The 27,308-nt window shown below is 45.7% G+C and overlaps 1 protein-coding gene across 3 annotated transcripts in view; it reads right to left on the reverse strand.

The window, feature by feature from the left end:
• PLS3 (plastin 3) overlaps positions 1-13,946 on the reverse strand; it is a 50,336-nt gene extending 36,390 nt beyond the window's left edge. The window contains exons 1-2 of one of the 3 annotated variants that reach the window (XM_051784423.1): positions 13,851-13,946; positions 7,816-7,966 (exon numbers count right to left, since the gene is read on the reverse strand). The gene's annotated coding sequence lies outside the window, so the exon portion shown is untranslated. The remainder of the gene's footprint in view (positions 1-7,815; positions 7,967-13,850) is intronic. The other 2 variants (XM_051784434.1, XM_051784444.1) reach the window with 2 other exon arrangements.
• Between the last annotated feature and the right edge of the window lie 13,362 nt (positions 13,947-27,308).

The following is a 27,308-nucleotide window of genomic DNA, read 5'->3' on the forward strand; positions in this document are numbered from 1 at the left end:
AAAGAAGTCCACAAATATGCCCAGAACACTGTGCAAAGGACATTTCATGTCTTGCTATTTCATAAGGAAATCGGAGTCTTCAACTGATGTCAGCTCCAGGAAATGAGCCACAGGCAGATGATGCCGGAAGCAGGCTTTATATTTAGTACTGAGTCACCCACTTTATTAAATTCAAAAGACAAAAAAGGTGGGTGTGGAGAAGGGATACGTGGAAAAAAAATGAACAAGTTATTCCCTTGAGACCATGGGCCCTGGAGAGTCTAGTGTTGGGTGGGGTTTTTTAGTAAAGGGAGAGAGAAACTAAAGATGACGTGGGAACCCTTTCTGCTCTTTGACTGGAAAAGCAGTTGCCAGATGTGCTACACTTCCCTGGGCAGAAGCCAGCACATTGCAGGGATGTGCAGTGCCTTTGGGATTTGCTCTGGCCAGTCCTGCAGGCAGGTCTCAGGCTTGAGCAGGCCACCACCAGTTCTGAGGCACTTTCCCATCCTTTCTGCTACATCTCCTCTGAGCCAAAGGATAAGACACTGGAGGAGCTCGGAATAGAGAATAGTTCTTTGGTTTTTGATGTTTCTTAAAACCTTTTTTTTTCCTGCATGTCAAAAGACCTTAGTACAATCTTAACTGCAAATTGTAGCACAATGTAAATGACAGAGTACAGATTTGTTCAGAAGAGATTTGTATTTTCATGCAAGTCTGTCACAAGCCTTTTAATTTTCTGCCAGTGATAAATTCTCTCTAGCCTGAGCAGCAGCAACAGCTTTGCAAAGTTTGCAGCTACTTAAGCCAGACTTTTCCCCTGAGAAGACTCACTTTCTAAATATTAAAACTTAAATACTGTTGCCAATGCCAAGCACTGCACCTCACATTGACTCAAAAACTCAACTTCAAGAGCTCTCTCTAATGCCAAACATCACCAATGACTAGCCTACAGAAGCACCCTATTAAATTACTAATAAAATTGGTGTAATGTTCAAAATAAGATTACAACAGTAAAAAGGATGTGGCTTGAAAAATAAATCCACGGGCTGTAGCAAGACTGGCAATTATGCAGAACCAGAGGTCAGGAACCACTTAATATCCTCCACCAATACACAATAAGAGGTTATACCACTGCAGTCACAGCCTGCTCTGACCACCAAATAGACATTTGGCCAACTGCTGGCCACTGTCCAGACCAATCTGCTGCACCCACTCCTGGCTAGTGGGAGGCTGTGGGACACTGCCACTGGGTGGCTCTTCAGTCCCACACAACCCACCTCCAGGTGACCTCCCACCACCAGAAAGGTTTCATTGCTGGTGCAGTCACTGACCAGCCTGGGCATCAGCCCACGCTCCCAGCCCAGCCTGGGAGGATCTCCAAGGAGGGACTGGTACCTTGTCTGGACATTCTGCCAGAGGCACGTGGCCCTTCATGTTGTGCAAGGGGACCTACGGGTTCAGCTGTGTTGAATTAGTCCAGAATCTCATCTCAAGGGACCTTGAAGCTTTCTCTGGTATTTAGCTCGTGCATTTGTTGGCTTCCCTCCAACTGCTCTTTTTGTCTCGGAGCCCAACCAAAAATCTCCTTTAGGATGGACCTGCTGGACAGGCCAACTTCAGGGACTCTCACAACTACTGCACTCTTCAAACATGTAGAAAGGTGAGGTAGAGCCATTCACATATACACTGTAAGTTGCCACCTATAGCCTTCAGGTCCCTAGAGTGCAATCTTCACCAAACACAACTCATTACACTGTTAATTAGTAAGCTGTCTCACATTTTCCAGCCCATAAAAAACAGCTACTAGTAGCAGACTGATCTCTATGCTGTGAAGCCAGTCTTTGCTTTGATGGCAGATTTCTTATATTCTCTAGTATGTTATTGCTGTTGAGTTTAATGCTTTATGAATTAAGAACCCTCATCCTAACAATTTAAAAAAGTAAACAAACAAACAAATTTACAAATCCTACATAAAGCCAAGACCAAGCAAGGCCATGTTATTACACCAAAGAGGTCCAAATGCTGAGCAAGAATATGAGCTGTGAGAGTTACATGTGAAAGGGCAATGCACTAAAACAAAGTGCAATGCCTAGCTATGTGCCAAGTTGATATCAACCCAACGCACAAAGCCTTAATTGCTAAAGTGAATCATTGACTGGTACTGGTTGTAAAGGCTCTTGCACAACATGGGGTTCCAAGGCCATTCATACAGGGCAGAATCTTACTCCATTTCATGGCTTCCCAAATCTTTTTTTATATAGGCCTTCAGAACACAGGGAGCAAAGGGACCAACAAAAATAACCCTATGTAATGCAGAAAAAGGGTACATACTACTTATAGAATGGGGAGGAAGCGAGGGAAACACAAAAGTTGTTGTCATTAGTGATGGATATAACTAAAGTAGGATGGGCACTGCCACAACCATCCATCCAGCGCAGCTTCAGTAACTTCCAGGAGCTTCTTAGCTGGGCAGAAGCAGTGTAAGTTTTTCAGCTTTTCAACAAGAAGACTGACTATGCTGCTTTTGCTTGAGCATTTGGTTTATATAAAACAGTGGCAAGAGCCCAGCTGGAAATTAGATCAACGAGAACATTACAGAGGAGTGGGCAACAGAAGGGCAGGGGTTTGATTGCACTGGAACCTCCCATCCATATCCCCAAGGAAAGCTTAGTCTCAACCTTGGCCAAACAGTGCAGAAAGGAACAGGCTAAAGTTTAGGTGAGATATTAAGGCTGCTTATTCAAAATGTTTTCAGTTTTCAGAAGGCCCAGTTTCCCTTCTCTCCTAATAGAAGGGTGAATTCTACCTAAGTGAGGATTCAGAAACTTGCTTATTACTTCCAGGAGCACTGAGAAAAATGAATGCTTTTGTAAATGTATTTCCATTTGTTCTCTACTGACCTTCAGAATGTTGCTATCTCAGAAACAGTCCTTAAAAGCAGGGGCTAACCTTCTCCCTGAATGCCTGCAGAATAGCAATCATAAACTTTTATATGCACCTACAACACCCTATGTATTCCCTAAAATAAAGCCCTCACAATGCGTTCTCGGAGGCCAAACATTTTGTGCAAAATTCAGGAAGAAACAGCTTAATTGTAATATTGTTTTGGAACTCACTTCCTTTGTTTCTGTGACCAGCTGGAGACAAGCACCTTATTCTATGCTGGGTCAAGGAAATGTTTAACTAAAGGATTTATAGGAGAATATATATGTGTGTATATACACCACCGCAGCACTGCAGCTGCTTGACAGTTAGAGCAGAAGGTAAATATTGTTTTAACCCAAGGAAAACAGGGATGGGCTGGAGTATCAGCCGGCTCATTAATGTCCTGCTGCACAGGCTCCAAGGCAGGAGAGCATCCAAGCCTGTCCCTGGGACAAGACTCAGCATCCTGGAATCTCAAAACCACAGCCCTGCTCCAAACCCAAACAACACTCCACAGACCCTTCCTGGCTGATTAGCAGGAAGAAGCACGAGATTGCAATGGCAGCATAAACAAGAACCCAGAATTTATGATCTTTCAGACACCATTTAGTAGGTGACCCAGCTGAAGCACTGCCTCACAAAATATGAATGGGATTGGTAGCTTGAACTCAAGTTTCCACTTGGTTAGCACTGTCCTGGGCACTCTGAAAACTTTGGTGCTTGCCCAGCAGTTCCTCTGCTGAGAGGGGCTGTGCCGAGCTCTGCCGTGAAAACAGGGACAGAGACTGTGAAAACACATGGGACCTCATTCACCATTTCCATCCCTCCCAGCAGGGCAGAGTCAAAGGCAGCAAGTTCAGTCCTACTGTTTGTGAAAGGAGAGCAAGACACTTTTCTACCTTGTAGCTCTGGAGAGACAGCAGAAGAGGCAGATCAGCAATCCCCTTCCCTGTTATTTTGAGCACAGTCCATGGAGCAGAAGTCCTGGTACATAGACTTCTGCCACCAGGGACAGTACCACATGCACCAGCAACATCACTGAGGCAAAGACCAATACAAACATTAAAAAAAACTCAAATCTGATCAAATTTAGGAAGAGACACATGCATTGCTATGAACATGGTAACCCAAAGTGCTCCAGTCTCCAGTTTCTGTTGGAAGGTAATGGGTCCACCATAGGTGGGATGCTCCCATAAAGCAGAACTACTCATCTCTCCACTCCATCTTGACACGAACTGCATCACTCACAACCACTATTTCTGGCACTGACAATGCAGAGTGTTATGTGGTACTCCCAGCATGCAGAACAGGATCCCATCTCACTCACCCAGTCAGCTCCTGGGATGCCAAGCTGCAAAGATTCTTTGAGGGAATGAGCATATAGAAAAGAAGGACTTCAGCTATAACTTTCACATAACACAACAGACAGGGAAGAACATGGAAATGGCACACAGCTGACTGTGCAAACTTGTTTCAGTAACAACCCACTGCACATCACCTTCCATCCAATCCAGACAGGGTACAAGTGTCTGTTATCCAAGGTCTTCAACTTGCATTTCAAACTTCTTGTGCATTCAGCTCTGGAGAGCCCTAATTTAATCCCTAACATATTGGCAAAAAGTAAGCCACACAGATATAAATCGAGTGCAGAATCACATGCACTCAATGTGCCTGTATGTCCTTCTAGTGACAAAATATTTTTCATACATTTATCTTCAGGAAAGAAAGAAAAAAAAAGCATGGGAGAACAGAGGTGATTCTTCTTAAGCTTCCTTTTCCTCCACCACAAGAAACACAACAATTTCAGTAGCAATCCAAGGGGATGTCTCTAGAATGCTGCAATCAATTCTTTTTTTTTTCCCCCCTAACAAGACAGTCTCCATTTCATCTGGAACCGAGGCAGCAGAAGCAGTTCTAGCACACAAAACTCTGGCAGAAGCTGCACTAACAGGACACAGGTCAGGGGCAGGATTACCTATTGCCAGAGGTGAGACCACTCCAGCAGTCACTGACACCCCATCTCCCATCTCCCCAAACCACAGTCCCATTCAGCAGTTGACATAGGAAACACTGATACAAGCCAGCAGTATTTCTGATGTTACTCAGCCTGTCTCATCTACCAGATCATGAGTTTTTTCTTCTTTATGTTTTTTCCCCAAGTTGGTGTTTTTCATTGTCTTGACCTGACCCTGCAGTGGGCAGCAGCTCACTTTGCCTTGTATAAGTTTCTGTATTGATACAATTTTTTCAAACATTTTTTTCAAACAAAATTCAGTTTCCTCTAGAAAAAAAAAAAGTCTGTAGTAAAGACATAACTGCAGGAGTCAGATTTTGTACTTTAAGAATCTGAGATATGAACAAATAGCCCCTTGACTCTCAATTACAGTAAAAACATGCAATCGAGTTAGACAAAGGCTGAAAGCTCGTCCCTAGGCTTTGGGAGAAATAAAATCCTTCTAGTGTCCTTCTACAGCCAGTTTCGTGACTGTTTACAAAGGTTTTATGAGACACAATATTTCACATTTTTAAGGGTTTTTTACAGTCTATCTAGTCTAGAATAAAAGAACAAGAAACAGAACAGGCCAAGGCAGAGTCTACAAAAACTGAAAAGAAAAAGGCATTTTCTCTCATTACAGAGAGACCTTTGATCGACAAGGTCACGTAAACCAGGCCCACAGAGCACACTAGTCATAAACAGCCATGAACAGGCAATGGGCAGAGTCTCCCTGCCCTCCTCCCATCACACTCCCCTGCTCATTTACTCCCACCCCTGCCCTAAACAACCATAAAGGCTTATGGTTAAGCTGGAGGAATTGCTAGGCAGCACCGCCTGCTTCCACATCCCAGATCAGCCGCATCCTGCCTTCCCCCACGGAGCAGGCAGGAGCCTGCAAGAGGCTGGCATTTGCTACCACCCTGTAAAACGACTCACTGCCTCACCAAGCGTGGCCAAAGACAGTGGAAAACAAATTAAACCACACAAGAAGTCAACAGTTGAGGTTCATGAGGTAGAGAACAGATGCCCAGGGCAAGGAGACACTTGGATCTTCCCTCTGCTATCCCACAGCCAACCACTCAGACTTGCCTGAGAAGTTTGGGTTTGAGGCTTAGCTTTTCCAATAGGCAGTGGGGGAATGAGATCACCACACCAGATACCAGACAACCTCTTGCCCTTGATGGTTTTTTCTGTTTTATAAGAGGAGGAAGGAGTGTGCAGCTCAGGTCTGAACAGACAGGACTGAGCTAGAGGCTGTGGGGCAGGAGCAGTCTCCTGGCCATTGGACTTCCCCCTCAGTGCTTAATTAGAGACATTCCTAAAGTGGCAGCCTAATGTATAGGCTGTGGTCTACAGTTTTCAACTCTTTCAGGTCCGTCAAGAAGCATGGCTAAAACTACAATAACATCTACGATAACAATGTGCCTGGCAGTCAGACATCTGGCTCTACACCTTCCCAACACCAGTCACCTTTGCACTTTTGGAAGAATTAGCAGCAAACAGATTTTCCAAGGTATTTTATAGCTGAAGGGCTTCCATGGCTGCCAATACCCCAGAAACCAAGACATAGATGTGTTGTGCAGAGTTTTCAACTTGATGAAAGGAAGACTATTTTTAATCCAAGCCTACGTAGGGTGGGGCTCAGTCTCCAACCAGGCCAAAAAGCCACTATAATCCACAAGACCAATGCCTGGCAATCTTTGCTTGCAGGCTGATGTCTGTTCTATTTTGGGGATGGGAGGAATTTAGAATAAGAAGATATATAAATTAAAAACAAAGGAGGCTATGAAAAGTGAATAGAGGGAAGGGCCAGACTTATCCTGTGTATTTTGGTCTAAAGAACAGGGCTCTAAAAGAACACAAATCAGATTTACTTTCTTTTCCATTTCCTACAGTAGATTATAAAGTATAATTTACAACATAGGTTGAGGAGAGTACAACCCCGGTATATTTTGTGCAGAAGGAAAAGCCAATCCATGGCTCCTTGCACAACAATGAGAGCCTTGGGAGGATGAGGCAAGAAAACAGTCACCAGCCATGGACATACCATAGGGATCCTATACCAGGTTTCCTATCTCCAATACCAATAAAACAACTGTTGGGACACCTTGTTGTTTTGTGCAGTTGGGACTGCAAAAAAGTCAAATCAGAGGATTGGAAAATAAGAGAAGTTTTGTTTATTTAGGTTTATGGCCAGCAGGAAACCAACTCATTAAAAGCAGAGATTTTTTTGTACTCTCAGCATCTAAACAAACCCAAGATCACATAGACTTCAGACCTAAACACACAACTAGGTTTCATTTGCTTGCATTCATTCAAGTCAACACAGCCATTTACTTTGCCACATTAACCCTACCTTCCTTGCAGTACACAGGTCATTTGTCTAAAAGTGAGTACAGAGAGCTTCTCTCATTGTCTTCAGATGGCCCTTTCCCATCCATCCATAAACCGTGAAACACTTGCATAGGCATCAGCATCTACAGAGCTCCTTCTTCACCTGACCAGGGCTGGATCATTAACCCAACTACAGAGGTCTGCAATTACTTCTCTTGGCAGAATGCAAAAAGGGGAGAACACAAGAGATGGTACATAACTGGAAGACCAGCAACGATGAACCTCAAGCACCGCTAGCATTTCAGCCACAGACTTCTTTAGAGAAAAAGTCAACATCTAAGCAACACCAAAGTTTGACCCAGGTTTTAGATGCATAGCAGCAAGACTGACTATCGAACACCTCAACACACATGATCACTGCCAATATCACTTCATCTTTCCTTGTTCTACCTATAAGTGACCTCATCAACTCCCTGTTCTCTCACTTCCATCACTAAGGGCAGTATGTGATGAGGAAACAGTGAATGAGACAGTGAAATCTATTTTCAGCTTTAAAAAGAAAAAACAAAAAAGCTTACTTCAAAACAGCAGTAATTGGGCCTCCTGCAGAGACACTACACTTTATCTTCCCTTGAAGATCACAGTAATAGTCTCTCTTCCCAGCTATGCAGTGGGGACTTCCAGCAGCATCTGTGAGCCGTCACTCTTTTTACAGGAACAAAAAACCTACTGAAGAGGCAGGAAAAACAGCTGTAAGCATTTCAGAGAAGGAAATGAGACAAGGAGACTGGTTAGAAGCATATGGCCCATATGGATTGACATGAGCAATCGGCAGCAGTCCTAACCAGAGCTTCCCATTTCAGACAGTTGTCCAGCTCCCCACATCCTCAGAAGCATGTCAAATCAATAATTATTTTATTTCTTCCATACTGACTCCCAAATGTTAGTAGTACACAGGCCACCACAGCCCTTGGGGCTGTGATGTCTGGATGTTGCAGGAAGAGCCAATTCACCCCCAGGAATGTGCACATTGCACCACAACACAGGGTGTCAGTATGGACTGGCCAGCACAGGGGGACACAAGGAAGGGGACCTAAGGCAAGCCCACCTGCCAAGGATGCTCCATTTCCATGGGCAGTGGTCAGCCACATGGCTCACAGATGCTGAAAGGTGGAGATAAACTAAGAGGAATCAACCAGCAAAACAAACAAAAGGGAAAGAATAACTGTCGATAGCTCCACCTCTGCTGATAGCAACTCTCCTTCAGACTGGGAAGCTGCCTCTTCATCATCATGCCATTCACAACCCAGTGACAAAACAAGCTTTGAATAGCCCAGGCGTTAACCCACAAAACCCAGATGTGAAACCCTAGCTGTTAGAGGAGCACACGTGACATAATTCCTCCAAGCAGGCCAGACAGGACTTGCTTATCATTCTTGGCATTTTTAATCTATTACCAAAAAAAGCCAACAGGTTATAGACTCCCAAGAGACCAGCAGATGCCACAGTGACTGAGTGGTCTTGCCTTGCTGGCCACCACAGCTGAGCACCCTGTCCAGGGAGGTCCACACCCCTGATGGGAACAGAGCTGCTGGGAGAGGGTGGACCAGGGCAAACAGGCAGTGCTGCTGTCAGGGCAGCTGTTGGTCAGCAGCACTGACATCACACATGCCCACCACAGGGAAGAGCTCTTATTACCTCCAGTGGCACCACCTCCAAATCAAACAGTGTGGTACTAGCAGAGTGCAGATGGGCATGTCCTCTCTTCCCACCCCACTCTCCATCCCTATTAGGTGGAGACTTCTGTGTTCCAACTCCATTGATTCACCCCATTTTCTTGCTCAGCTTGTACAAGGAGACCGGTTGCTCTTGCCATGGCTGGCAAATCACACAGGAACCAAATATCAACCTAGCACCTACAGCTTCAGCACTGAAGAGCACAAAGCAGGCAGCTGCTAAGACTGAAGCTGTACTAAATGCTGCTGTGTCTAAGCACCACTCACTCCATACCCACTCTCAGCACAGACCATGTTGGAGATACCTATTTTTAGTTTCCTGCCATTCAGTAAATCCAAGAGAGACAGTACACCCAAACCCCTGTGTATGGAGCAGGGGACACAACAGTAGTTCATTCATGACCAGCAGTCACGTGGCTGAAAGTGATTACAGCTGCCCAGTCACTGTCAGCTGCTGCAGCTCACAGGACCTCCACGATGGACAGTTAGCATCATTTCTCCCAGCCACAGCACCCAGAGCCCAGATGCTGGACCACCACCCAATGGCCTTCACCTCTCACGCTTCCCACCTACTCATCTACCAGCAACAAGAGTAGCAGGTACCTCCAAGCTGGAAAGGGCTTTAATGGTACAAGCAGGAATAGATGATTCTGCATTAGAGCCTGAGCAACTCCCTGGGACGATCAGAGGGGAAACGGTCCTTTTTATGCCCTCCCCTACCAGCAGTGCTCCAGGCAGAGCTCTGCCACAAACACAACCACTGCTGCTTGTGCAATAAACCAATTCCCAAAATGCCAACAGGAATGTACGTGCAAAGATGTCAACAGATGCCTATCAAGGGGTCTGGGGACCAGGGATAGGTGATGTTGTGATATTCATTGCAGTAACCCAACAAACACTGATTTAATTCAACCTTGCGTCACCCTCATTGAAAGAGCTGGTCTCGGTTTTGCAATGTGTTTGAAAAGAAAAAAGATATTCAGAAATGTTATGCTCTGCATAGTCATTAAGGTTGTTTGGTAAACTTTTTTAATTCAGTATTTAATTCTACTTTTCACACATCTGTTGGTAGGAGTTTCTGAATTCATGTGTGGCTTTTTTGATGTAATTAGCAATTTTAATTACTCCATGAGCTACACGTCCAAAAAGATACACAGATTAATTAATGCACACTAGTACTTATTTCAAAAAGTACTGAGTATGCAAAGGTCAGCAACTAGTTAATAAATATTAACACATCGTATTGTGGCTATTCCCAAAGAACTTCTCAGTAGTAACTAATAAGTTAAAAATTAATATCTGCTATTGCACCATGCAGCTCGATAGCTTGTCAGTCATGTTTAAACAGCTGGCCCCAAGAGACGAGAATTTGCTTTTTTATGCTGAATTACTGCTTTAATATACATGGAGCAAAGGTAATAGTCAAAGCCTGAACAAACCCACCCTTTATATCATGTTTCTTTTGCTGCAAATTGCTACTACATGGCACAGATAAAAACCAAGTTGTAGCCGCACAGAATTTCACCTGTCCAACCCTCGGCAAACTGCAAAGCAACACTGTAGCAGTGGCATCTCCCTCCTTCCGTCCTCACATTTGCTTTCCACTCTCTTCACAATCAGAAGCATCCCAGCGTCCCTGCACAGGGTTAACCTGCCTCCCAGCGTGGCAGGTCAAGAGCTGCCCTTGTGAACACCATTAGAGAGCTGGGACTGTGCTTTGTAGGGCACCGATGGATCTGTACAAAACCTGTGCTGGAATAATGCAAGCAGGGTTGATGCTGCTTTTCCATCATCTCCTCTGCCACAGGCAGTTCACGTGCAAGAAAAATGAAGCTAACAGGCCTGTATCTAAAGAGGGACAAGCGTCCCCAGAGAATTCTAGTCCACGCCTCTCAGCACTTAATGACATGAAAAGATGCAAAACATTGTAACTTAAAAACAAACAAACAAACAAACCCAAATACAAAGAAGAAAAATACCACACTGAAATTTCTTATATAAAGCAGAACTTACTTGGCCTTTGACTCTGTTGAAAACACAGTCCCTTTGTGTTTCACCACCTATTATTTAATACTATGTAAAATAGATTACCAAGAACACTATCTGTGTGTTGGGACACGTCACCAAACAAATTAACACCACCTTAAGTATCACCATCAAGACAACCTCAGGTGCTGAATGAGCTACTGATCACACCACCTACTTGGATAAGGAAATCGATTACAATATCTGTGGTGGGCACACCCTCCCTAAACTCACTGCCAATCACTTAAAAGAAAAGCATTTCTCGGCTCCTGATGCATTACACTATAGACACTGTCAAAAACTGTACTGATGCTCCAAGTGGAGCATTTGCAGTTTTACTGCACGAAAGGCATGCAGTTTACCTATAAAGCTATTCACAAGGCACACAGATCACTTAAATCACCAGCAGCTGCTTAAGCACAACTACTGAATCAGGGTGCCTAACATCCTTTCCGATCGATCACTGAGCAGCATTTTCCTTTGCTTCCTTCAAGTCAAAACTGTTGTCTTTCTGCTTCTCCTAAGCCAGTTAAGTTGCTGCACTAGAAAGCAAAGTAAACACAGGAAAGAGTTACTAGAAGATCCCGCATGAGTGGATTCAGCAGCAAACCCATTTAACAAGGCTGCAACTCCTTCACTCACCACCTTAATCTCACAACAATTGAAACCCGGAACAGAGAAGTCAGTAAGGGAGCCCCAGGGGAAGGGGTTCCTCTGTATTTATCGCAATTCCAAGCATCCATCAGCCAAATACCTAATGAAGTCATCAGTCCCCAGAGCCCTGTCCACTGTGAAGCTAATCTAGCAAAAACTAGTAAATAGGTTTCTGGAGTTTTGGGCATTCTTTAATCTGGGGAGATGTTTGCCTATTTTATAGGAGGGGAAACTTAATCAGATTAACTTTGATAAGCGAACAAAGACCCCAGTGGAACATAATTCTTTATATCTAGCACTGAGTAACTGAGTTTAATAATCACATTACAATCTCTTAACTCAGACAAAGAATGAGTAATTCATCTTTCACAAGCAGAAAATTCCTTCAAAGGAGCTTGGTTACAACCAAGCTACATCCTCAAATTGTTAAACCTTTGGCAAGATTAACAGGCTGTGATAACAGTAGTGTTTCGAAAATATTTCTCTTAGTAAATTATTTTATGGCTTTTTTTTTTAAGTTGTTGAGATGCAAAACAGCAGATTTGGAATTTAAAGTCTCTACGTGCACACACCCCACACATAAGACCATCAAACACCCCCAGGGCAAAAATCAGCTGCAGAATATTGCACCCAGGGGACTTGCCCTGCGTCCACTAATCCCCCTGAATCACTGTTCTCCACTTACAAACTACCAGCAGCTCCTCTTTGCACAAGACTTCTTTTCAAAACAGATTGAATTTCTATACATCATTATGCACAGCACCAACACATGTTGATCTTCATAACTATTCCCTCTTTATATCCAGGTTCCAGCTGTTGTCTTTAAAGTCACTCTGAGCAAGTCTCCCAGCATTAAGGAGTTTCTCAGGTTACCAGGCTCACTGGAGAAGTCACAAGTGTTACTGGTGGAACAATGGCTCCACCAGTTTTCATGTAAAAGCAATTTATCTGACATATCTATTATCTTTTATAGTCTCTTCTACAGATTGACCGAAAACAGGAAGCCCAGCTCTCACATTCCACTGGAATTGTGTAACAGCAATAACAACCTCAGAGGCTGATTTGATGGCATTTGCTCGGAGCTATACCAGCAGCTCTCCTGAAAAGAAATCTATGAGTACAAGGGATGCCCTGCTTGAAGGTACAGATGCTCTTACAGAGCAGACACATGCAGGCTGTCCCAAGGAAGTCGGTTCCCACGCACATGTCTCAGACCTACTTAGATAAAAACTTAAAACTGTAGCACAGTCATGACTGCAGAGTCTGTTACCTCTGTGAGCACTGGGATTTGATACTATCCATCATAATACTTATAGCCAGCGTCAGGGTGCCCCAGCCTTTCCTAAGAAAACAAAGTCTGAAGCTTCACCTCCTGAAAAATTCCCTGCTCTTCCCTTTCTCTTCCCCTCCTCAGGCTCCCAACAAGAAGCCATTGTTAGGGGGAGCAGGGTGACACTTCCTCTCCCAGTCCAAATTAGAGATGCATAAAAATAAACTCATACAGCTGTCCCACGAGGTCAATTTATTACACCCCGCTTCTATTAGACGAGAAGTCGCCCCCATTTCCTCACTTTTTCTGCTTCGGGAATACTACCCTGAACAAAAGATAAAAGTTAAGCGCAAACCGAACCCCTTTTCAGGGCAGCCCTGCGGGAACCCGCAGCGGGAAGCGGCACCTCCCCGCCCCTCGGCCGGGCTCTGCTTCCCCCAACTCACACAAAGCCCCAAGTTTGCAGGAGCCAGGGCTCCATCCCAGCGCGGAGCCACGGCCCGGCCCCGGGCAGAGCATCCCCCGCGCTGGGCCCGCCCCGGCTCAGCCCCGGGGTGAACTTTTCCAGGGGGATGAATCAGACAAGTGCCTTTTCATCGCCGCGGGGAGGCTGGAAGCGGCGGCAGGAGCGCGCCCGGCGGACGCGTCCTCCGCGTCCCGGCGGGCACCGACACTCCCGGGCTCCGCGCCCGCCCCGCCGCCCTGGGACCCCGCCGGGGACACGGCTGGTCGGGACCGGGGCCGGGCGGCAGCGAGGGCCGGGTCGGGCCCCGCGGAGCCCCCGGGCCGGTCGGCGCCTCCTCCGCTCCCGCTCCCGCCGCCGCCGGGATGCTCCGCGCGGGCGGGCGGCACGTCCAGGCGGCGGGGAGAGCGGTGGCAAACTTTCCCCAAGTTGTGGCCACGCTGGAAGAGCCCCGAGAGCACTCACCGCTCGCTCCGTGCCGTTCCGAGCCGTCCCGCCGTGCCAGTCCAGCCCTGCTGCCCGCGCTCGGCGCGCCCCAGCCCCGCCGCCCCGGCCGGATTGGACCGGCCGCCTGCATATCACGTTGTCCCCGCGCTGCGAATGGGCGAGCGCGGAGTCACTCAGGGCGAGGGAGGAGCTGCGGACCCAGCCAGGGCGTGCCCCCGTCGCCGCCGGGCTGCTCTGCCCTGCCTTCCCCTGCCTGCCTCTGCCTGCGTCCCTCGTGTCCTGCGTGCATCCCTCCTCCTGCCCTACGTGCATCCCACCTCCGGTGCACGCATCCCTCCTGCCCCACAACCATCCCTTATTCTTCCCCTGTGTACAACTTTCCTTCAAGCAAGCATCCCTTCTCCCTACAGGCATCCCTTCCTCCTCCTGTGCTTGCATCCCTCCTCCTGCTCAAGACTGGCCTGTCTCCCATGCACAAGCAGCTCTGGCTTCCCCAGCCTTGCCACATAGACAGAAAAACTCCGGGCTCCCCTTGCAAACTCCCCTGGTCTTCCCGCGGGGTGGGGTTGAGGATGCCCAGGTGAAGCTGATGCTGGCGGGCATCGGGCAAGGAGCTCCTCACACAGCAGAGACAGGGGCTGGCTCGGAGCCTGGCTCCCACAAGGAGCATGTGGGGTGCGGGTACCTGGCCCTTGCACCCTGTACTCTGTGCTCCTGGGCAGGGAGCGTTGCAGTGGCCTTTCCCCATCCAGCCTCTAGCTGTCCGATTTGGGATATGTGGCCTCATAAGTGCCCTAATTTCTACATTTGCCACACAGACATTCACGCTGAAAATCTCTAGGAGGGTTCAGAAAATCAAGGGCCTTAGGGACACTTCTGTGTAAAAGTGGTGGAGAACAGAAGTTAATTCAAAAGAGGCCTCGAACTGAGAAAGAAAAAGCAAACACCTACTGTGGGAAGAAGGAGGTAAACGAGAAGGAGAGAGGGACCAGAGTTGCACTGCAGAGCTGGACCAGAAAAGGGGGAAGCCATTTCCCCAAATGAGAAACCTCACACTCTTGGCTCAACACTAGCACCTCCACCAGGACCAGGTATTAATATCTTCTGGTTTAAGGAGAAAAGCAAATATGCATTCAAGCACACAGGACCCTTTTCAGGTCAGAAAGATGAGACATTCCCACGCCTGGAGGTGAGAACACCACAAAGTAATACATTCAGAGAAAAAACAGGAACACTAATGGAAGGTGCTAGCTCTTGTATAACATAATAGCACATGTCCCATTTTTTGATGTTTAACTATTTTTCACCACTGTCAGAAAAATTAAACTTGCCAAAAGGCAATAGTCTGTTACCTAACAGACTATTAATAGATAAGGTGCACACCAACATTAGATCATTCTTTCTCTTCTTTAAAAATTAAGTAAATGTAGGGCATATTTAACTAGAACTGCCCAGAGAAGTCCATTGCAATGAGTACTTAGTTCTCTATGTTGTCACTGTCACAGGTGCACATTTCTGGACCTGAATTGCATAGTCATATGTTATGAGTTTTTGTATGAATTATTTACAGAAAGACTGTCAGACCGATCACTATAACATAAAGTGAAACATATTTCGTTGTCAAAACTGCCAGGAAAATTCATTTTTCAGTTATTTTCCAAAGCTACAAAATGACAAGGTCTCACAAAGTGGTCCCACATGATGGAAGTGACACAGTTCACAGCAGGAGTTTCCTCATCACATTAGCAGGAGCAGCTTCCTGAGAAGAATTAGGCTCTCTTCCCTTGATCCTTTCATTCTTTTTATACTGTTGGATTTCTCATTGGGTGTCAGAAACTCTTACATATTCATCAGTTTATTAGACTAGCTCTCAGAGGTAGGAGTAGTAATTTTAAACTTATTTAAAAGATTAATTCAATTTTACACTCTAGAGTGGTAGTCCTGTGTCTAGATTAGACCAATGCTTCACATTGTATTACAAACACAACAGAACTGTGAATATTTCTGATTCTGATTCTGGATTTTAGCAAAAAAAACCCCAAAACTTTAAATTACTTTTTTCCCATTTTACTAAGATGCCAACATAAAAGAGTTAGAGAGATGAAATCATCTTTGTGCATCTTGACTATTCAGAAAATGCAGATTACACGTTTCCATGCCCTGCCTTTGTCCAAACCAGTAGTATGAAACAGGCAACTCTTTGTTCTCCAAATGAGGCAGCAACGTATTAAACATATTGAACATTTACCAGTTGCCTCTTTATTAGTATTTCCCCATGTCTTCATGCACAAAGAAAGTTGAGCTATAGTAGACACATCCATTTATCCAACTACAATCAGCACTTAGCACTCTGATAAAATCATCAAGCTCAGCTTAAGATTTTTATTATGTACTCAATGTAATTACTGTATTCTGAGTGAGATGTCAAAATGTGGAAATTTATTTACATATAAGTAGCAAACATCTTCTTTGAAAAAACACACAACTGTGTGTTCTTAGGTGATTATTTATGGTTAAAAACACTCTAACACAGACATTAGTTTCCCTTTTTCAGTAATAATAAACACAAGGCTCAGCAATTACTGCTTTGGGAAGGAGTAGACAGATTCTTTCAGGACAGGAGGCACTTGGATTCTTATTTCACTGCATCCACAGGTGATATAATGGAAAAGAAAAGGCGAAATTTTGGCAAAGGTTGCAGGGGAAGACCAGTGCCTTTATAGAAAGTCCCATGGAGATTTTAAACAGAGACTGAAGCACAGGGTGGATCTGAAATATCAGTATTGGCCAATGCCTGAAATCACGTTTGGGAAATTTTTAAAGCCCTTTCAAAAAGAGTGCTATTTAGAAAATGACAAAGAGCACTGTTTGCACAGAGGGACTTTCCACATAGTACCATGCTTGAACAGAGAGGCTAGTGTCAGAAAGGCAACAGGTATTTCCAACCTGACTTATGATATGACTAGTTTAATTTAATATGATTTTTAAATTAAGTTATAGTGAAATATTAATATAGAAAATATGCAAATAGAAGATGCTGACTTCACAAACTATTAGCACATAGGAACTTAGGAGGAAGGTAATAGGCCATACTTTTTGAAGATTAGTTTAAACAGTGCTTCATTAAGTCTCTTCCTCAGCAGAATATGGTGAATTTAGCAGGTGTTAGAAAATGCCCTGGCTATAGATCCACAATGGAAGGACTGCTTGCTGGATTTTTGTGTTGAATATTTTTAACTGTATGGAAATGGATTCCCATAAATGCAGTTTATCATAGTAGACATCACCAGGCAGAGGAAGAGCTGGCCCTGCATCCAGTATGACTTTGCCATTGACTCCAGTGGAAGCTGGACAGGCCCTTAACAGACTTTGCCACTGTCAGGTTAATGTTAGTGTGACTCCATGTCTAGAGCAGTAAAATGAAATTTTATTGTCTGTTTAAATATAAGCTTCTTATCTGGCAGCTTAGCGATACATCTGTACTGCTTTTCCATGTTCCACAATTGCTCTTGGCTGAGTTATTGAACAATATATGCTGATACCCTGTGGGTAAGATAGCTGCTCTAAGACCAAGATCATCACAGACTGTAAGTGAGGAGTGGTGACAATCGGGAAAAAGGAGAGAAAGCCTGACAGGGCAATTAAAAACTTACGTCTCTGATGCACAGTATGCCAAAGAGACAGAGAAACTGCAAAACATACTGGAAGAGTTCATATGGGTTCAGAAGACGGCTTTAAGGAGTTGGTGTGAAATTCTTCCATTAGAATTAGGGCATCTGTTCTCAACTAGACTTTTGTTTTGTTTTCTGCAAATACTTACCCACAACATTAACAGAATCTAAGAACCAGGATATTAATGTCAAAAACACTTGTCATCAATCAAAAAGAACAACTGAGTGGCACTGTGAATAGATTAATAATCTGGAACTATTTTTTTCCATTGCACGAAAGCAGATGGGAATCTGCATAATATTTTGACCTACAGCAAATTGAATTTACCTCCTGCTAGAAACATTTCCTCAAATAATTCTGGGCACTTCTTTACTTAAAAACAACTTTTGGGAAAGAAATATCAGTAAATTTATCCAGCAAGTTTGTCCAGCGCAAGCAATCTCTATTCAAAGTCTGAAGAGGTCTGTGAGACTCCCCATGTGCATGCAGATTACCCACTGCAGCTATCAGCCTGCCAGGTTGTGGGCAGGTTGCCTGCCAGCTGCCTTCCCTCTCACTGTCCTGGTTGCCAGCTCACCTTGTGGGGCTCTGGACCATGTTGTGAAACCACCAGTGCCTCCAGTTTAATCTCCTCATGCTTTATTGAAGGGGTTGCCCAGAGTTTCATGCTGTCTCTATCCTGCAGTATGCATTTTATTTTAAAATTGTGTTCTTTCCTGCCAAGGGGAGGTTTTCAGGGATCATCCGTGCAGCATAAGGAGAGCTCTTCAGTTCCAAACCAGGAGTGACAAGTCAGAGTTACTCACGTAATGTCTTTGTACAACCCTTAACTACAGGGGTTTTTATGGGTCAAGCTTACAGAGGACTCATTGACCTTTGAAACATGAAAGACAGTGGGTGACTTTATTTGCAGTTCATATCAACAGGGTGAACTTCCCTCCTTCATCACTGTGGACCAAAGGAAAAAAAAAGCTGCAATGGGAAGGTGGTTTTGTGTCTTCTCCTAATTTATCAACCCCTCAAGACCAGACCCTGAGAAGCTACTGAATCCACATTGCCCAGTGCTGACCTTCATGCCAGTCGGGCTCACCAGCAATGGCCTTGCTTTCATTTTCCTTTCCACTCTGCCTTCCTTTGGCTCAACTCAAGTTAAAGTGAGGTACACAGAGACTGCATGGCAGCTAATGTTACATTCATCTGCTACAGGCTGAGAGCCAGAGGCTGTACTAGATAACTGAGGAAGTGTTCTTACTGCTCAAGGACACTGTTTCTAATGTTCCTAATACTTCCCCATTTGCTGGTATCTTCACCAAAAGGGTTGTCTGAGAGATTTAAAAGACTTGTAGATGTGGCACTGAGAGACAGGGTTTAGTGGTGAGGCTGGAAGTGCTGGGGTAAAGGTTGGATCGATGATCTTAAAGGTCTTTTCCAACCTAAATTATTCTATGATTCTAACTAATTTGAAATTTTTAGTCCTTCTAGTCTGTAATATATTTGTGAATATTTTGTTCTTCTTTTCTCTGAACTTTCTCCTTGTTTTTGTTATTTTTTTGCCCCTCTACCTTTTGCCTCCTCCTCTCTTTTATTCATGCTGGCACAAATTTCCTCCAGCTTGTACAAAACCCCGTCATCCCAGAGCCTCCAAAATCCATGGTGAGTGGAAGCCAAGCAGGGCTGTCTACATTCCTGCAAGCCCAGGGCTTGGGAGATGACGTGGATGTGTGGAGTGCTAATAAATAGGGAACTGTTAGTGACTGTGTAAAGCAGGAAAATTGCAGAACAAGATAAGACCCACAGAATTCCCTTAAACTGATTTTGGATAAGGATGTTTACCAAGAGGGAAATAAAGGTGATCCTTAGAAGCAGCGCTCTCTCTCCAGCCCTGTGTGTGTTTGCGCAGGCACTGCACGGTGTGTAAAAGGCAGCAGGACCATGTGTGGAGGTGTAGCTGTGACACTCACTCTCTCCCTTGCACCCTGCCTGGTACAGAAGTTGCTTTGCAGTCTCGCAGCCCAGGCTGTGGCTGGGGGTGGCTGCTCCCAGCTCTGAGGCCAGGTTGCACCACGCCTGCCAAACCAAACACCCCGTGTAGCTCCAGGAGATGGGAACCCCAGTGCAGTGGCTGGGACGAACTCAGTGGAGCAGTTTCTCTAACAGGTCTAGCAACTGCAAGGCTTTATTGCCTCTTCCTGCGCTCTGCAGAGCAGAGATCAGGCCAGGTGCCTTGATCTTAGCAGATCCAAGGAAGCCGCTTGGCCCTGAATTGCGTGTCCGGGTAGCTGCACACTGCTGGGGCGGGGCTGATCCTGCTGATCAAAACCACTGGTGTGTGCCAGCCTCCCCAGCGCACCTGAGTGCATCAGCCCACATTTACCTATCAGTGCTTTGCATTCCCTAAGCTTTATTGCTACAGACACAGCAGGAAAGACAGAACTGCCTGAAAATAATGTGGCTTTTGTGGTAATCGTGTGTGGGACAGGGCAGAGAGCAGAGGAACTCCTTTGTGATGGACAAGAAGAACATGAGGAACTGCAGAGACAGGGTAAACAAAAATCAATCTAGGGTAGTTCAGGTTCCTGTCATCCTGCTGTGGGACACAAGACAAACTAGTAATTCTCTCCAAGGCTCTTTCTTGTAGAGGAAAGGCTTAGTAGCTTTATCTGCTACTATTGCTGTTCCTGTTTGTTGCAGGAAAGCACCTCTCAGTGCTGGTCATGCTGGGATTTCTCTTCTTTCCCATCTGTGCAAAAGCCCAAGCAGCACGCAGGGTGAAACTACAGTGCAGGGAGCAGCTGCAGGATGTGGGTACAATGAGGTTAACCTCATTTCCAGCCCCATAAGTGGTGCTTAGCTCCATCCCCCTGGCACAGGAGCATGGATTAGTCCTCCAGGCAGCAGCATGCGGAGTGTTGGATCCAGCTGGCAGAAATGTTTTCTCCTTCCTGACCCCACTACTGTACTCCCTGTGCTTAGCTCTTGCTGTTCTAGTTTTTGCTGATCTAGACATGTTAAAATTAATTTTTCTCTTGGTGCCTGACTCTAGGCAAGGTTATTAGGTAGCTGGGTCGCTGCAGTATGTGGCTGTCAGCTGCTGAAATCATTTGCATTGGGCTGAGGGTTGGTAACTCACGAAATACCCAGTAGTATTTTGATGAGTAATCAGCACCAAAAGTCCTGCAAGCTTCATTTTGAAAACAAGGAATATTTTATTCAAAGAGAACAAAAAAATGGATTTCCATGTCGTAAAATGATTGGCTGTCATGTGGCAAGAGTTCAGCTCATTCTCCCTCTGGTTTGCATTCTGGAATCATCACCACACTTTTTTCCAGTAGTGCAGAAAGTTTTTTCCATATGCCTTCTCTTCAGCCAGTAGCTCATGTTTAATGTCTCCTAGGCAGGAGGAGAAGAGGACAAACCAACAGCTCTACTATGATGACAAGGACTGTAGAAAATATAAACCCTTTCTCTAGAAGCAGTCACCAGCTCTGAAAGCAAGCCCAGTCCTGCAGACAGTGCTTCAACGCCTCCAAGGAGTGTTCAGCCTTGGGACAGTCTGTGAAAGGAATTCGCAGAAAGCTTCTGTGTCCCAAATAAACCTTTTTGGCTGGAGCAGGATTGTACCTCATCCTGGCTGAGGGAAGAGAGCTCAGTAATGAAGAAGCTGCATAATGTTAAAAGTTCATTTGGATAGATAATTCTTTCTGAATTCATAACAACATGTGTTTTGCATGGATATTCACCTTTATGACATTGGAGAGCATTTGTGCCAACGGAGATGGGTGAGTAGAATCCTCATCTTCTGCACTTACATAACTTCATGTCCTAGTTAGGACAGCTGAGATCAGTTCATCATGGTGGGTGTAACCCAAAACTGTATTCTATAGCCTTCCATGTCATTTCCCAGAAACTAGACTATTGTTGTCAATAGACTATTCGCACCTTCTGCCCATAGAGCCTGACTCCTCAGGCTATAAACTAGGTGTTAAGAGGCCTGTGAGATAGAAGGATGTTTCTGTCCTCACACCCTTTGTGAACTCCCCGCCCTGAGGAGAGTACCAAGCATTCCTGCCTGAACTGGAGGATATATAATCTTGGAGTTTTGGAACATTTTTCAACCCACTCGTGGGATCCAGAGGACGGCTGCATCTCATCGCTCTCAACCAGACTTAGACCACCACTGGACTGCGATCACCAGTTCTGGCCAGACTGCAGCAGCTCTCCCACCAGCAGGTTCTTCCCCTCTCCCTTTACTTTGGACTCAAACGGGGCCCAAGGAACACCACTTTGTTCAGGCCCCAGGGTACTGGGTTACACATTTGGGTTTTTGTGGGTTGAGACCAATTGTTTGTTTGTATTATTGTACTTACTGTATTATTTTAATAAATTGTTATTCTGACTTATAATCTCTCCTTTGAGTTGGGTTCATTCCCCCTGCTGGTTAACTTTTAAACCAGCACACTTCATCACAGGACTTTTAGCTGGACGCTGTCCTGACATTTCACATTCCAGCCTCACAACAGTCCACAGGTTTTGACCAACATTGTCTATAAAAAAAAGTCATTTACTGGAAAAGGACAGTAAACCCCTCATAAAATGTTTCTCAGCATCAGCTCCAGACAGGAATTCCTCCCAGAAGCCCATCTCACTCTCTTTTTTAGAGCTGATAGGGACGTGTGAGATAGAAGGGAATTCATAGCTGCAACATGGCTTAAATACAGAAGAAAATAATACTCTTGTGGAAATTAAAAAAAAAAAAGATTCTCTAGTGGGCTGGGCACAGGCAGAATTAGAAAACAGGCTGTGTTGTCCTCTAGCAAGGGCATTCCACATCCTCCTGCTTCTGCAGCAGGCACTGAGGGTCTTTTAAGGGTGGCAGATGAGAGCAGTGAGAGACCCTGAACTCCCATGTGTGGAGAATACCTGAGATAACCAGGCCTTGGCCACACTGATCTGTACAGAAAGGGCAAACTGGTTCTCAGAAGAGTCCTGTGGGCCCCTGCTCTCAGCCATGCTAAGCCAAGGACATTCTGCAGACCGTCTGCCCCAGGCATTTTATCACGAGAGGTTTAAGGACTGGGTCTCTGCACCTCTTTTGGATCCCTGCCCCAGCAGCCACTCCAGCAGAAGAGCCCAAATCTGCATTTCTTTAGAGACCCAGCTTTTTAACGAGGCGTGGATGGTCCAAGACATTTCCAAGGGCCCCACTTGCAGGAGAGATAGCCGTGTGACACCGGAGCTGCCTCGGGGGCAGCGTCCGCAGTTCCAGCTCTGCCAACCTCAGCATCGCCAGTGCTCTAGACAGAGGCAAAAGAGTGTTGAGAGCTATCAGCACACAGTGCCCCAGATGGACTAGGGAGCTCCTCTGATGGACAAAGTAACACATGGAGATCTCATCTCCTTTTAAACTTGGCAGTGTGAAGAGTTTTGATCTCTTCCTACTTTTTGTTGTTGTTGTTTTAGCATTATCTGTACTCACTTTTCCCATTTTTTATGTTCCATCCAGACCAACTTCTACTACTGTGACAGCCATGAATAAAAGGCACTTCTTCTAGAAGTAGGACAAGCAACATTTGGTTTTAGTTTTGATTTTGCCCCAAATATTTTTACAATTGACTTAGTTTTTGTGTTCACACATGTATCTCATAAGAAATCTGAGAATGAAGCACTGCCAAAGACATTAACACATAAAAACATTTTTCATCCACTAAATATTCCCTCCTGATCTGTGAAAAGAGGTTTTTTCCAATCATTATATGATTATGGTGCATCATATTGGTACTGGAAGAAAATCTGAGGTAGCTTTCTCTGTCACATAGCTGCTAATATACTTGCTTTATCTTTTGAAAAACACTGTTTGTGGTGGTGATGACTTCAATACTATCTGACAGATTTCAGGCCAGCTAGCCATGAAGGCAGCTTGGAAAACCTGACCTTATTTACAGATGACTGTTAAGACCTGTGTTCAGCATGGATTTAATTTCTTTATTAATGCAATTACTTAAAAGATTTAATTGAAAGAGCTGCCTTACAAAGAGTTGGAAATCACACATTGTGAGAAGTCCTGATGAGCTCCCTGGTGAGGATGGCTTCCCACTGTCCTGCTGATCTGGACTTATTCTGCCAGCTGGGACACCTTCCTGATTCCTTTTTTTACCACACAGCCCCCACACTGAGGGTGATGCAGTGAGCCCAGAGATCCTGCTCATACTCACTGACTCACTCTAAAAAGCGATGCTGACTCAGCTGAGCTGGGATGTTGTGGGGGATTGACCCTGGCTGGATGCCAGGTGCCCACCAAAGCTATTCTGTCACTCCCCTCTTCAACTGGACAGGGGACAGGAAGTGTAAAGAAAGGCTCAGGGGTTGAGATAAGGACAGGGAGAGACCACTCAACAATTACTGTCACAGGCAAAACAGACTCAGCTTTGGAAATCAGTTTAGTGTGGGATCCCTTCCCCAGGACACAGTTCTCCACGTACTGGTCCAATGTGAGTCCTGCCTATGGGCTGCAGTTCTTCACAAACTGCTCAGCATGAGTCCCTCCCACAGAGTGCAGTCTTTCAGGAACACGTTGCTCTAGCATGAGTCCCTCATCAGGTCACAAGTCCTGCCAGCAAACATGTTCCACAGGGCCACAGGTCCTGCCAGGAGCCCGCTTCAGCAGAGGGCTCCCATGGGGTCACAGCCTCCTTCAGACATCCACCCGCTCCAGTGTGGGGTCCTCCATGGGCTGCGAGTGGATCTCTGCTCCACTGTGGACCTCCATAGGCTGCAGGGGCACAGCTGCTTTACCATGGGCTGCACCATGGGCTGCAGGGGAATCTCTGCTCCGGCATCTGGAGCACCTCCTGCCCCTCCTTGTGAGCTGACCTTGGTGTCTGTGGAGTTGTTTGTCTCACATATTCTCATTTCTCCCTCTTCACTGCTATTGTTCCACAGCATTCTTTTTCTCCTTCTTAAATACATTAACCCAGAGGTGCTGCCACTGTTGCTGTTGGGCTTGGCCTCGGCCAGCGGTGAGTCCACCTTGGAGCCAGGTGGCATTGGCCCTCTTGGACATGAAGGAAGCTTCCAGCAGCTTCTTGCAGAAGTGTGTAGTCCCTCTGCTACAAAAACCTTGCCATGCAAACCCAGTACAGCTGTAGAATTGTGGTTCTGTTTCGCTGCCCCACGGGTCCTGGCTCACCCTTTTGCATTGCCCTGCTCTTTCCTCTGGACTCTAAACAGCAACAGATAGCAGCAGACAAGCCCTTCTCATAAAAGCTGGGTGTAAGCTGTATGATGAATAGTAAACTTCTCCCAAAAGGTCGGCTCTGGTGAATGACAAAGTGTGGAGTCAGGTCAAACTCAGTAAATCATCCCAAATTCTGAGGAATACAAATTCTAACTACAGATTCAAATGTAATATTTTAAAGCATGATTGCTTGACCCTTCTTTTTGAATGTGAGGTTAAACACTTAAATGAGGCTGCAAGTATTGAAAATTTCAACTCAATGCAAAATGAGTTATTTATTTTTTCTCCAATTATACTTTGTTCTTTTCCTGTTCTGTTTCCCCAGCCAAAACCTTATTTTCCCACTCTGCTAACTGGGAAAAAGAATCTAAATTCCCCCCTGGGGACCAGCCTCACAGACCTGGGAGCTGGAAGATGTGCTGTGTGTAACACAGTAAATAGACCCTTTGCCCTGCAATTCAAATAAGCCTGTAATGATTTTACATCTCCAGCTGGGAGGAAGGTTTTTCCGCATACATCCAAATTTCTGGTGCATGCACAGCTCCTCAGGTTTAAATCTCAGCTTGAGACTGTGGCATCTTCTCCTTGTCATGATAATAATCTCCAAGTGAGCAAAACAGAATTCTTAATGCTTTCGCTATCAAGTCCCACCCTAACTAATGCCATGCAGCTGCAGGATATTCCTCTCAGCACGGCCCAACTTTTTTTGTCAAGGCTTGCAACATTTTGCATTATTTTTTAAAACTTTGAACCCTCCTTGAACAGTGCCGCCTCCTCGAATCCACCGCTGTGTGTCTATCTGCCACCTTTCCCTCTTTATTTGAAGCATTTAGATGCTTTGGGATAACGATGTCCAATGCCCATGTGCCATCTAGCAGAGTGGGTGCTGGTCCACACACGGGATTTCTCAGACACAGTAGTGACATCACCAAGGGATACAGGAGAGTGATGTGCTGTGAAAGGCCATGGCAATGTAAACCCATGTTTACTGCAGGCAAGCCCCTGGGTGACAAATATGCTGTGATCCAGATGACCTTCAATGATGGCTTTTCCTTCTGGACACAGATGCAGCAGGGGCTCAGTCCCTCTGTCCCAAAGTGCCCTTTGTGATTTGCCCTTGGTGCCACGTGCAGCTCTGTCTTATCGGTGCGGCCGCTGCCTCACCCCGGGATAGTTCCCAAGCGAGACCTCATCCCCGGTGGGAACTGCCATGAAACCCTGGAGAGAAAAGCTTTGTTCTTTAACGGCATGAAAATAAAGACTTCTTGGAGGCCACCATTTCCCACCCACTGTTCTGGCCAAGCAGAGCTGCAGCCATTGCCAGCAGTGCTGGGCATGCCAAGGGAGCACTAACACATGGCTGGGGGGATTAGGAAGACACAACTGTTGAGACAACAGGCTGGGTAGGTTGAGCCCTGGATACAGCAGCTGCCTGTGATGTGGGCAGTCAGGGTGGCTTATGGAATCACCTGTTGCAGGGGGGGCACTTTCTCTCAGCACTCTTACACACCCGCATGTGTGCAAAACTGATTTTCAGCCTCATTACTATTACTAAAAGCATAATTTATTCATGCTAGAGTGTAGTATATCCTCACTTGCTGTATGAAAATCATGATTCAGCTGGGGACAGTTCATACTCCTGCTTGCACCGCATCTGCTTTCTCCTCCCTTTTCCTCATACAGAGCTCAGTGTGGAAGAAAACAGGCAGTGGGAGAAGTCACGTGTGGTTGGTCCATGGCCTGTTTTAGCAGGATGGTTGAGACCCAAGGCTGCAGTTGTGCCTAAGGGACCATAAATGCAGACCTACCCAACAGGATCCCAGCTGTCAGCAGATCCTCCCCAAGTTCTCCTTTACTGCTTCTCTGGCGTCGACCATGAATTAGTTGATCCAGGCTGCTCCCTGCTTGCTCCAGCAGCCTTCTGTGAGCCCACAAGCTGCCAGGCAAACATTCATTGTTTAAATTTCATTGCCTGTGCTATCGCTCTCCTGGCAGGGCAGTTATCTGCTGTAAGTATAATACACCAGCTTTCCTGTAAAGCTGCCCGTGTTTATGGTTCTGTCAATGAGGACTCTCTTCTGTGGCATTTCTTTACCCTAAGTAGGCATTGGCAGAAGGATCAGGGATGGCAATATTCTGTGCTGAGGGATTGCAAAGGAGAATTAGTCAAGCCATCAATGCAGATATTGAAGCTTCCACACATCAGCCTGCTGGTCTGTATCTTTATACTGCCACTTTTGGCTGTCCCTAGTGAGTTGGAGACAGGCTTTAAGTGTGTGATAAAAACCCATCCTAAACTGAGCAGTGTCAGGAATCCATCAAAGTGCAGAAAGCAAAGGAACCACAAAGCAAGGAATCTTACTGTGCCACGATGCATCTCCAAAATGCTTTGCCAAGCTCACAATCTTCTGACTCCTCAGAATTCCTCTTGCAAAGTAAGGATGCTCTCAGAAGTGACAGCTGATCTGCAGCGTGGCAAGGGACAGCCACCCCCTCAGCTGGGGGTGAGAGCTGGAGCTGCTCCCATGCTGCCCCCCCATGTGGGAGGTTGGGGCTGGGGGCCAGGCTGA

This window comes from Manacus candei, unplaced genomic scaffold (assembly GCF_025592945.1).
Source record: "Manacus candei isolate 608988 ecotype Guabito, Panama unplaced genomic scaffold, ASM2559294v1 h1tg000003l, whole genome shotgun sequence".
In the NCBI taxonomy this organism is placed as follows: domain Eukaryota; kingdom Metazoa; phylum Chordata; class Aves; order Passeriformes; family Pipridae; genus Manacus; species Manacus candei.